Source organism: Mercurialis annua, linkage group LG6 (assembly GCF_937616625.2).
Source record: "Mercurialis annua linkage group LG6, ddMerAnnu1.2, whole genome shotgun sequence".
Lineage (NCBI taxonomy): Eukaryota > Viridiplantae > Streptophyta > Magnoliopsida > Malpighiales > Euphorbiaceae > Mercurialis > Mercurialis annua.
Genome location: NC_065575.1, coordinates 41,753,115 through 41,765,775, shown reverse-complemented (window position 1 = coordinate 41,765,775; position 12,661 = coordinate 41,753,115).

The following is a 12,661-nucleotide window of genomic DNA, read 5'->3' as shown; positions in this document are numbered from 1 at the left end:
ATACTATTTCTTATAATTGAAAATCGCTTAACGTCCTTGACGTTTTCCATTATTATAATTTATCTAAAACGTCGAGCTAATCTCGAGATTAATGACTCTCAAAGTCCGAAACCCGTCCTTTAGAGTCAAATTACTCAAAACGTCGAATGCCTAGGTCAATTACAGTTTGCATACGTGTGGAGGCGAGTTGGGGTGTACGGGTGTGCGTTTTGGTGGGTGCACGATCGTGCAACTGAGTACACGTTCGTGCACCTCAGGGGTACACGTTCGTGTACTCATTGTACACGTTCGTGTACCATGAGAAGTACACGTTCGTGTACTTCAGTACACGATCGTGTACCTCGCTAGGTGCACGTTCGTGTACATCAGTACACGTTCGTGCACCCGTGGTACACGGTCGTGTACCACGTGCACAGCCCCGGAAATCAGATTTTCCGGGGTTTCGCCACAATCCCGACGTGCTAAACATACCCACGCTCAATACCCATATCTCGGTTTCTTCAAAAACGTCATAATAAACTCAAAAACGTCAAATTCATACCAAAATCATAATCTCATGAAAACAGCCCACAAAACCATCTTTTTCATGCCAAAACCCGACCTCTTACCTTAATTTGATGGTCGGAGGTGATAGAGCTTTCCGTTCTGTAGAAATCGCCGCTTGAATCGCTCGAATCGGACGTCGAACGGAGAAACGGCGGCGAAACGAAATCGATCGGAAGTTTTTCTCTCTTTCTGGAGCCTTCTTTTCCTTTCTTTCTGATTTCTTAATTCAAATGGTTTCCCCTTATATTGAGTGGTTAAGAGCTCACTTTGATCCTTGTTCTTTTTGTTTCCTATCATTTATCCTTTAAACTTTTAATCGTACGATTTAGTCCATAGCTAAATCGTTAACTTCTTTTATTATGACTTATACGTATTATTTATATCCTATAAATAATACAAAGCCCGATATTAACACTTTCCCGTCAAAATCCAATATTTCTATTTTCGACGTAAAGTGGCTAAATTACCACTTTGGTCCCTATACCTATTTTTGAACTTTTCTCGCCATTTTTCCATTTAATTCCAATTCTAACTTTAGAATTGAAATATAATATAAGTTTTCTCCATAATAACCTTTTCTAAAACCGACCTGCTAAAACTTATTTATCGGAAAACTTTCCAATTTCACCACTTCTGCGACTCAAAACTGGACACGTGGTCCAATTAACTAATTAACTATTTTGGGGTATGACAGCAAGACAATCAAAAAAATTTCTAACTACCTCCCAGTCATGCGAATCAGGTATATTACCATTCAAATCTGTCCTAAATGATGACTCATCCTCATCATATTTCTCAAATACTTTTTCATACAAAGCAGCAGTGTGAAGCATCAAGTAAGTAGAATTCCAGCGTGTTGGCACATCCAAACAAAGACATTTCTTAGACTCAACACCAACAAAATCAGCAGATTCTTTAAAAATTTTAACCTAGCTGGACTGTTTCTAATGTACCTGACTACATCCCTTACTTTTTTCACAGAGACATTAACATCTTTAAGACCATCACTGACTACCAAATTAATAATGTGAGCAATACAACGCATGTGCAAATATTTCCCTTTTGCAACCCCAGTTCCCCAAGAAATCAATTTCTTTCTAAGAACACCTACAGCTACATCATTGATACTGGCATTGTCTATGGTAATTGAAAACACATTTTTTACACCCCAATCAAGCACACAATTCTCCAAAGACTTGGCTATGTACTCACCCCTATGACCACTGACTGGAATAAAAGAAATAATAACTTTATGCAGCTTCCACAAATCATCAATCCAATGGCAAGTGACACACATATAATTAATCCTTTGAATGCTAGTCCATGTATCAGTAGTTATGCTAACCCTCTGACTATGGTCTTTTAAAAAGGATTTCAATTTCAATTTTTCACTTGCAAACAGATTGAAAATATCCCTATCTATGGTCCATCTAGAGGGAATTTTGAACCTAGGACATGCAGTGTTCATCAGTTTCCTAAACCCCATACCATCTACAAACCTCAATGGCAACTCATCAACAACAATCATGAAAGCTAAAGACTCTCTAACAGCTTCTTGACTAAACTTCCAGACCCCAACATTAACCATGTTCCCATCATTAACATGTTGAACATTAGGCATAGTTAATAAGGCCTGTCTAGTGTGTTTACTATTGGGATTTTTCAAACAAGCAAGCATATGTGCTCTAAGAGTTGATGTGCCATTATGTTTACTGTGACATTCATACACTCTAGCACAGTATAAACATTTAGCACTTACCACTCTGCCCATGTCATCATTCACACTTTCATAATGTTCCCAGACCACAAACCTTTTATGCATTGGCTTCCTCTTTCTGGCATTAGCTGCCTCAAGTTGAGGTTGAGGGCCTTGCACTTACTGCTGTGTTGGCCCATCAACAACCACATCTGGGTTAACAGGAGCATCAGGACATGGAGCAATATTGCCCGCAGTCCCAACTGCATCATCTGTTGGCAGCTTTAAATTGAACCAAGAAAAATGTCAGTTTACATTTGCATAGGAAAAACAGAAAGGATAAAACAAATAAACAAACAATGAAACAATAACAGAATGAACAGCAATAACGAACACTTACCCTTGCATCTGGTTCCATCTGATCTGATAATGAATGAATAGGGACTTTTAAGCTTCCACCAAATCACAGAATCACAGCACACAGAGAGTAGTGAACAGAGTCACAAACTCAGAGAGAGACCGACTAGCTTCCACCACTTCAAGCTCCTCACAAAACAAGCAAAGGGTTCGTCAAACTCAGTACTAAATCACAGAACATAATTTTAAAACTAAATCATAAAAAATGAAAAGGACTACAAATTTACCTTTTTTATTGTGATTCACAGTGAAGTCTTTGTCCAATGAACAGATCCATTCATTTTGAAGGACATATACAAGTGAAAAGAATAAAAATCAGTAAAAAGAATCAAGATTAAAAGACCACCGAAGAATCGGAAAGGCAAAGGGTTCCAAATAAATAAAATCAAAGTAAAAAGCCACATTTTAAGAACTCACCAATCACCGATTCACCATCATCAGTTCTCTTTGCTTGCCTCTAATCATTATTAACGAGTGGTTAACAAGATTTGCGTATATTAGAGACAGAGAGACTGAAAGGAAGAAAGAACAGAACCAGAACAAAACCAAACAACAACCGTATAGCTTAAATGAAGCATAAAATCAGAGCAACTATTGCATTAGAGAAGAGGAACAACCATTAATTTAGGGTTTATGCGAAGAAGAAAGGTGGTCTGAGAGTATAAGATGAGAGACTGAGAGAGGCGAGAGTTTGAGAGAATAGATTAGGGTTTCAGTTTGAGAGTAGAGAGTTGAGAGAATTTTAAGGTTTCAGTTTTAGAGAGAGGCGAGAGTTTGAGAGAATAGATTAGGATTTCTGAAAATTAGTTTATAAACCAACACAAAACGCTGCGTTTTGTGTATCTGAACTCACACATGCCCCAGCCTCTAGAAGCTTCCCACACGTGCGAATCTTGAGTAAAACGACGTCGTTTTACTTCATCGGTTATTTCGGTTAAATCGGTCAACCGAACCCAGAAACCGAACCATTTATCAAATATTAAATAATCCCCTAACCTAAACCCAAACTACACCGTTTTGCCGAATTGACCAAATCAAACCTTCAATTTCGGTTCGGTTCGGTCAATTCGGACAATTTGGTTTCTGCTCTCCCCTAGTTAAAAGAATGGTGATTGGTGGAATGTGCCTTCTAACACTAAATGTTTAGAAGGGTTTGACAGCCCACAGTTACCTTTTACTTCTTCATTTTTCATATACATCCCACCTCATTGGCGCCTATTTTAGTATGCTACTGTCTTTTCTTTCAAAAAAGTGATTTCATATTGTCCCCCAACAAATTACATTTCACTTTTCATGTGGTTTTAGTGAATAATTATACAACACCACGTCATATGTGCAACAAACTAATGAAGTGTTAGCTATGTGTTAATATTTAATAATAAAAAATAAATAATAATTAAAGATTCTCTATCGCAAACTGTTGTATAGGATAAACACTCGGTTTTAATATATTACATTTAATACGCTCACTATTTTAATATGTTTATTAATAGAGTTATATTAGTATTGATTTTTATAATTTAAGACAAAACATCCACTATTTTAATATGTACAATTTTGATTAAATGAACAATTAAAAGAACGGAGGGAGTAATATAATATTTTGTAAATTGAGTTATACAGTCATTTATTAAGAAGAGATAAATTTAGAAAATAACAGTTAAAGTTATTTTTAAATTCTAAATAGATAGATAATGTTTTTTTTCTACAATTAGATAATTATATACAAAATTCAATTGCATGTTTTAATTAGGTGTGGTTTACAAATGCGTCTACTATACATGACTTTTATCTCTTTTCTTAGCAATTACATTGTAAATGTGGCACTATGAGTTCTTTTGATTTCAAATTTTTCTCTTGATTCCCAATTTCTTGCTCTAGAAATTGTGTTTTAAGGCATAATGGGCGAGCAAAGCATAATATAGGGGTTATTGTTATTTCCATTATGTTTCAGTGATTGTTAAAGCAAGCAGTGGACCTCGGTATGTGCTTGTTGAGCAAAAAGCACAACTTGTAATAATCCGGAAGTCGGAATCAATCCCACGAGGAGTGAATCTAGAGCGATTGATGAAAATGAATTTTAGTTGCGATTCAATTCGTTTAGCGAAACTCGAATGGTGAAGTTCAAGTAAGATTAACACTAAATAGGCACTAAACAATTAAACTAACAATTCAAGTAACTAAAATAAGAACAAGTTTAATCAATAAGTAAAAGATGTCTAGGGGTTGAAATCATTCCTAGGTCATGCATACATGGTAATGGATAAATTGGTATATAGCAAGGGCCGAGTTGTTCCTAGCGCACCGTTCCCGCTCTCTCGAGCCTCTAAGAACGACAAAATCAATCATCAAGTAATCAATTAATGCCTAACTCACTCTCGTGATACTAAACAAAACCAATTACCCAACATCAATTAATCAACAAACTCAAGGTCACCTAAATCCTAATCCACTCTCGTGGTATTACAATCTAGGCTTATAATTCCAAAGTCTATTCACCTAACCATTTCTCAATGAGTCAAGCAAACACTAAATCATGCATTAGATAGCTAGGCTAACACAAGCATTAGGAACTAGAATTAGAACAAGCATTTAACCAATCACCATACCATTTATCATAACAAGAAGGAAATCATCTCAACCCCCAAACATGGGGGATTAGTTACACATTTCAAGAGCTAAATCAACAAAATGATAAATGGAAGACATGGGTAAAGAGTACTTACAATAAGATGAAAAACCCACAAATAATAATTGTAATAGAAAATAAAACTTGTTCATTCAATGAAGCTTCAAAGATCTCAACAATGGAGGAAATAAAAATCTGGAAATTCTATTGAAGAAGAAGACTAAAATTAGGAGAAGATTCAAAAGTACAATAATAGAATAAAGTCTAGCAAAATCTTCTATACCTAAAATAGAGATAAGGCCCCTTATATAGTACCAACAAAAGAAGGAAAAAGACAAACATTCATTTACACATGTGTTGGGCCCAAAATAGCAAATAAATAAAGCCTTGTTGCATCTTGAACTAAGATTTCCCCATTCCAGCAAGCCCAAGCTCGAATAGAACTCCTTGGGCTAAATGAGAAGCCCGATTCGAGCTGCCATTTTCTGCTCCAAATTTCGATCTTCAAACCTTCGTAACTCGGTGTAGAAATGTCCGATTAAGTCGATTCTTGAACCGTTGGAAAGCTTAGGACGTCTACTTTAACTTTCATGAAGATCACGAGTTCATTTGAGGCTTCTAGCTAGTCCGAATTGGTCAATTAGTGCCCAGGGGTCAGCTTTTCAGATTTGCAAACGAGCTTCCGCATCGCTTTTGTCGTCTTTTCCAACTTTTGCACCAAAATGCTTCCGCAATGCTCCAAAGTACCTGAAATACTAAAACACGCAATAAGGCATACAAAATACCATAAAACCGTGATAAAACGTTAATAAAGCATGCGGAAACGACGCTAAAGATAGGAGTAAAAATACTCCTATCAAACCTCCTCACACTAAATCTTTGCTTGTCCCCAAGCAAGAAATGAACTTAGGCAAATCAAACGGAAAATAACCATGGCGATCTTGAACAAGCATCAACAAATGAACTCCTATTCAACAATGGCTCAAATGATCTCGCCTAAAGTCAACAACCGCTAATGATGCACACAAGAGATGAATGCACTTTTAATGACAAAATGAGATGACAATTAGACTACACTTGCATTGGCTTAAGGTTTTTGTTGAACAATTCAAGTCATTAAGGTCATCTAAGGGACATGCATTACTTGGTCAAGTGATAAGAAGGCAATCAAGGCATAGCAAACATAGGCATCAATTTAAAAGCATATTAATTCTCACAAGATTCACTCTAACACACAAGTGTTTGGGGTGCACACAATTAAACTCAAGAAAAATGCTAATTCACCATAGGCTTGCTTTTAGTCCGATTCTCCCCTACTTAGTTCGGTAATCAATTGCTATCATATGGTCTTTTGAATGGGTTGTAACTTGACTAGGGGTTAGGGGGTAGGTAAAGAAGGATAATTTTGGCTACAAAAAATTTGACTTGACAACTAGATATTTATTCACGATTATTTGTCTAACTTGGAATTTTCTTGCACATTTGAACTTCAATTTGATTTTCATGCCTTTTACTCAACTTTTCTTCTTACTCTCTTTTTTTTTTTTTTTTTTTTTTTTATTTTATTTATTTTTCTTGATCTTTCTTTATTCTTTCTTTTCTTTAGGCACATAATTACTTCTTTGCTCATGCCTTTCCTATTCTTCAAGTTAGACAAACTTCTTAATAGTTAAAAGTCATTCAAGTCAATTTTTAGGGTATTTTCAAAGGGTAATTTGTTGAAGGGATGGTGTGTTAACATGTGTTGCAATTTGAAAGAAATGGCTTAAGGCTCAAAGGGGTGACCTAGTGGTAAGGGTAGGCTTTTTAAGTGGTCTTAAACAAAATGGTGATCCTAATGCCATAATCATTTAGCAATTAACACTCAACTATATAGTCTTAAATGGACACTAAGCAAGTTCTAGGAATATAGCTACACAACACACAAGAATTATAATCAAGGCTCAACATTTTTAGAAAAGAATGTGGTGTTATGCACTAATTTAATTCCTATGTTCTCATGCCAATCATGCCCAATTTTATTCACAAATGACCCAAAATTTTCAAAAATTTGCACATCATGCATCCATATCCCAAAACAACTATCATGCTCACAATTGTTTTCACCAAAGAACATTTTCACCCAATTTCCATCACAATTTTGTCACATAAAAGCATTTTCATCAATCAATCATCCTTGGAAGTTGCTCAAATTAGACAAAAACACATTCATGCCATTAAAGATCGGGAGATGTCATAAGTTGATAAATTTCCAAATTCCGCCACAATCACAACATACAAAACATTCAATATCATGCTTAGAGCAAAGATTTAGTGGAGGTGACTCAATAACTAGACTACTAACACAAACTAAAACAACAAAGTAAAATAAAACACAATAAAGCATAACACAAGATAAATTTCAACTAACGACATACAATTGACTAACCCTCCTCACACTATTTCGAACTTAGTCCCTAAGTAAGAAATATAAAGCAAAATTGTATGAGTTGAGTTAGAGAAATGCAAATCTCGTTTTAGTCGAATTCCGGTGGTTCGGGCGATGGAGTTGGAGATGGATAGGCCGGCCCTCCTTGGGCATTGAAATAGTCACGTAATTTCTCTTCGTGACGCCTTTGTCGATCATGAAGCCTCTTTTGGCGATATTCCATACGTGCCCACATCTTGCGTTGATCTTCCATGAATTGAATTTGGGTGGCTTCAAAAGCACTCCTTGCCGCTTCTCCTTCGGCGCTTGTTCCGGCCGTATGTTTGTCTTTCCTTCGCATCGGGTCTACTTCTTGTCTTGGCGAGGCGCACAATCTAGGCGGAATTGGCTCTCCGGGATGTGTATCCACCCAATTATCATACCTATATTTGCCCGCAACCTTTCCTTTGCGCACATATGCTCCAATATTCAAGTGATCCTCATTGATCATGCGTGGAGGTAGGATCTCGTACATGTCTTCATTGAAGTCCAGGTCTTGTCTTGCTAAGAACAATACCAACCATCCATACCCCACCTTCTTGTGAGCCTTAGGATGGTCTTGTAATAACTTCATCAAAAGATACCCCAAATGTATTTGCATTGCCTCCTCCGTTGGGCGTGACAAAGCTCTTAAAAGAAACAAATCCGTCCTCGCCACCTTATTATATTCATGACGTCCATAGAAGGTGTGGCCGTACCAGTTAAGCACGATGATCGTGGAAATATCCCTTACTTCTTTCAACTTGGCATAGTGTGAGTTATAAGACGGCTTGCCCGACGCTTCATTCCATACTAAATGCTCATCCAATTCGTCATCCGGCAACTCTCGCACTCCTAGATCCCTCAATTGCAAGTCTTCAATCAAATTCGTCACCGAGTACTCCCGCTCTTTGCCATCCAACCGAAATGTAATCGCATATTCGTTGTTTGGCGATTTAGCGATAGTGGTGAAGAATTCATAAGTGAGCGCCTCGCAATGCTCGTGTGACACCCTTGTCAAAGTGTCAAGTGCCAATTGGTGAAGATTTTCTTCCAACATCTCAATGACACCCAACTCTTGCATAGCCTCCCAACAAATTGCATAAGGAACGGAAAGACCACGTTTTTTAAGCTTCTCATAGCACTCACCCTCACTAACCGAGCGGATTTCAAAGGGTGCCTTGTATTTCCGTGAGAGAGGCCCGAAGGTGGTTGTCTTCGTTGAAGAACGGATAGGTTGTGGTGGTAGCTCCTCTTGAAATTCTTGCTCACTAGGAGGTATGGATTTTTTCTTGGAGGCTCGGCTTGCTCTTGTATTTCGAGACATTGAAGAATAGGGAAAAGGGTATGTGAAAGTGTGTTTAGTTTTGAATTTGGCTCTAGTATGGTGGAGATAGAGCTTGGAGAATATTTGCTAAAGGAAAGAGTATGGAGGTCTTGGCTATGGAGTTTTTGATAAATGTGGAAAAGAATGTGGAGAAGAAGAAGTGTTGGAGTTCTATTAATGGCTAAATTTGAAATAGATAAGAGGAAGGGTGGAGATCTTGCCATGGCATTAATCCTTGTAGAGTGTGTTTTTAGTTGAAGGGCCAAGATTGAAGCCACCTCATCAATCCAAGAGCTTGAAACCACAAAAAAAAAAATTTCCCCCCTTTCTTACATGGGTTCGATTCGAGACACCCTAGCCAAATGGGTGTCTCGAATCGAACCAGCAAATCTGGTTACCCAGATTTGCTGTCTCGAACCGAGACAGCTGTGTCTCGGTTCGAGACACCTCTTAAGGTGGGGGAGACAAATTTTTTTACTTTTTTTTTTTTTTTGGTTCCGGGGATCGAAAATTCGAACATCCTTCCGTAAGACCTATACAATCAAAAATCAAACACACCGGCGTTATCTCGAACAAAAAAAACAACAAAACAAATGAAAAAAATAAACAACCATTAACACACTAAATAATCTACCAACTAAAAACAAACAATAACAATAAAAACATGAATTCGAACCTCTTGGGAATGCCTCCCTAGTGCGCTTGTTTAGAGTCGAAAGCTCGACCGTCTCACGATGGACTCATGTAGGAGTTGTGAAAGATATCTCATCTTCCACCCGATTCGTCAAGGGTCCAAGATATGGTTTGCACCGGTGGCCATTAACCTTGAAAGTTTCACCCTTGGAATTCTCCAATTCCACCGCACCGTGATTCGCCACATTCCGGATTTTGAATGGGCCACTCCAACGAGATTTCAATTTTCCCGGAAACAACCGCAAGCGTGAATTGTAAAGAAGTACAAACGAACCAACCTCTAAGACCTTTGGGGAGATGTGAGCATCATGCCATTGCTTCGTTTTCTCTTTATAGAGCTTGACATTCTCATATGCCATGAATCGGAATTCATCTAACTCATTCAATTGAAGCAATCTCTTTTCCCCCGCCTTCTTGAAGTCAAAGTTCAACTTCTTAATAGCCCAATACGCTCTATGCTCAAGCTCTAGAGGAAGATGACACGCCTTCCCATAAACAATACGGAATGGTGACATACCAAGTGGAGTTTTGTAGGCCGTCCTATACGCCCACAATGCATCATCCAATTTCAAAGACCAATCTTTCCGGGATCCATTCACCGTCTTCTCGAGAATTCTTTTCAATTCACGGTTCGAAACCTCAACTTGGCCACTCGTTTGGGGGTGATAAGGTGTGGCGACCCGGTGATGCACATTATACTTCCTCATAAGAGCTTGAAATTGCCGATTGCAAAAATGCGAACCACCATCACTAATAACCACTCTAGGAGTCCCAAACCGATTCACTAGCCGCTTAAGAAAACTCAACACCACTTTAGCATCATTAGTGGGCAAAGCCTCCGCTTCTACCCATTTCGAAACATAATCCACACATACCAAAATGTATTGGTTTTTGAATGAAACCGGGAAAGGCCCCATGAAATCTATACCCCATACATCAAATATTTCCACTTCTTGAACCGAAGTCAAAGGCATCTCATCTCTTTTTGAGATGTTGCCTACACGTTGGCACCGATCACAATGGTCAACAAACTCTTTGGCATCACGAAACAAAGTTGGCCAAAAGAACCCGCTCTCAAGCACTCTAGCGGCGGTTCTAGCCGAACCATAATGTCCGGTCTCATGACATGAACTCAAAATGGGCATCATTTCTCCCAAGGACACACATCGTCTCAACATTCCATCACCACATATTTTAAACAAGAAAGGTTCGTCCCACAAGTACCTTTTAACATCGGATAAGAACTTCTTCCTTTTGTGGGATGTCAAGTCCGGAGGCATGACTCCCGATGAGAGGTAATTTGCAAAATCGGCATACCATGGTGTCTCCACTTCCCGAATCATCATAAGCGTTTCGTCCGGAAACCGCTCATTAATCTCCTCACCAATAGGAATTGGTTCCGGATTCTCAAATCTCGAAAGATGATCCGCCACCACATTCTCCGTACCCTTCTTATCTCGGATTTCTACATCGAACTCTTGCATGAGAAGAATCCACCGAATAAGCCTAGGCTTTGCATCTTGCTTAGTGAATAGATACCGTAAAGCGGCATGATCGGTGTATATGATGCATTTCGACCCAAGCAAGTATTGTCTAAACTTATCGAGAGCAAAGACAACCGCCAACATCTCCTTTTCGGTAGTGGTATAGTTGAGTTGTGCTCCCGCCATAGTTCTACTAGCGTAATAGATCACATGCACCCGCTTGTCCTTTCTTTGCCCCAACACGCAACCCAATGCTTGGTCACTAGCATCACACATTAGCTCAAAAGGCAAACTCCAATCCGGAGATGAAATAATGGGAGCGGTCACAAGTGCCGACTTTAGCTTCTCAAAAGCATCTTGACAATCCCTTGTGAAGTCAAACGACGCATCTTTTACTAGCAAACTTGTCAAAGGTCGAGCAATCGACGAAAAATCTTTAATAAAGCGCCGGTAAAAACCCGCGTGGCCCAAAAATGCCCGAACTCCTTTGACCGTAGTCGGAGCGACTAATTTTTCAATAACCGCCGTTTTTGCCCTATCCACTTCAATTCCCGCCTCCGATATCCTATGCCCGAGTACAATGCCTTCATCCACCATGAAGTGGCACTTTTCCCAATTTAGCACTAAATTTGTCTCCACACATCGTGCTAAAACCCGCCTTAGATTCGCTAAACAACCATCGAACGAATCGCCAAACACGGAGAAGTCATCCATGAACACCTCCATAATATCTTCAATCATATCGTTGAAGATTGAGGTCATACACCTTTGAAATGTGGCGGGTGCGTTGCATAGTCCGAAGGGCATTCGCCGGTATGCAAAGGTACCGTAGGGGCATGTGAAGGTCGTCTTCTCTTGATCTTCCGGGAGGATTAAGATTTGATTGTAACCCGAGTACCCATCAAGGAAACAATAAAACTTGTGTCCCGCTACCCTTTCTAACATTTGATCGATAAATGGTAGCGGAAAGTGATCTTTTCGGGTTACCTCATTGAGCTTCCGATAATCGATGCATACACGCCAACCGGTTACCGTCCTCGTGGAGATTTGCTCTCCTTTTTCACTCTCCACCATCGTCATACCGCCCTTTTTAGGAACACATTGAATGGGACTAACCCACTCACTATCCGAAATCGGGTAGATTATTCCGGCGTCGAGGAGCTTGACGATCTCTTTGTGCACTACCTCCTTCATATTCGGATTCAATCTTCGTTGCCTTTGAGCCGACTTCTTTGACTCGTCTTCGAGATTAATCTTATGCATCACAATTTGAGGACTTATTCCTCGAATGTCGGAGATTTGCCAACCCATTGCTAACATGTGCTCTTTCACCACTTGCACAACCTTCCTTTCTTGATCCTTAGAGAGCTTGTTCGAGATGATTATCGGCAAGGTTTCATTCTCCCCAACAAAAGTATACCGA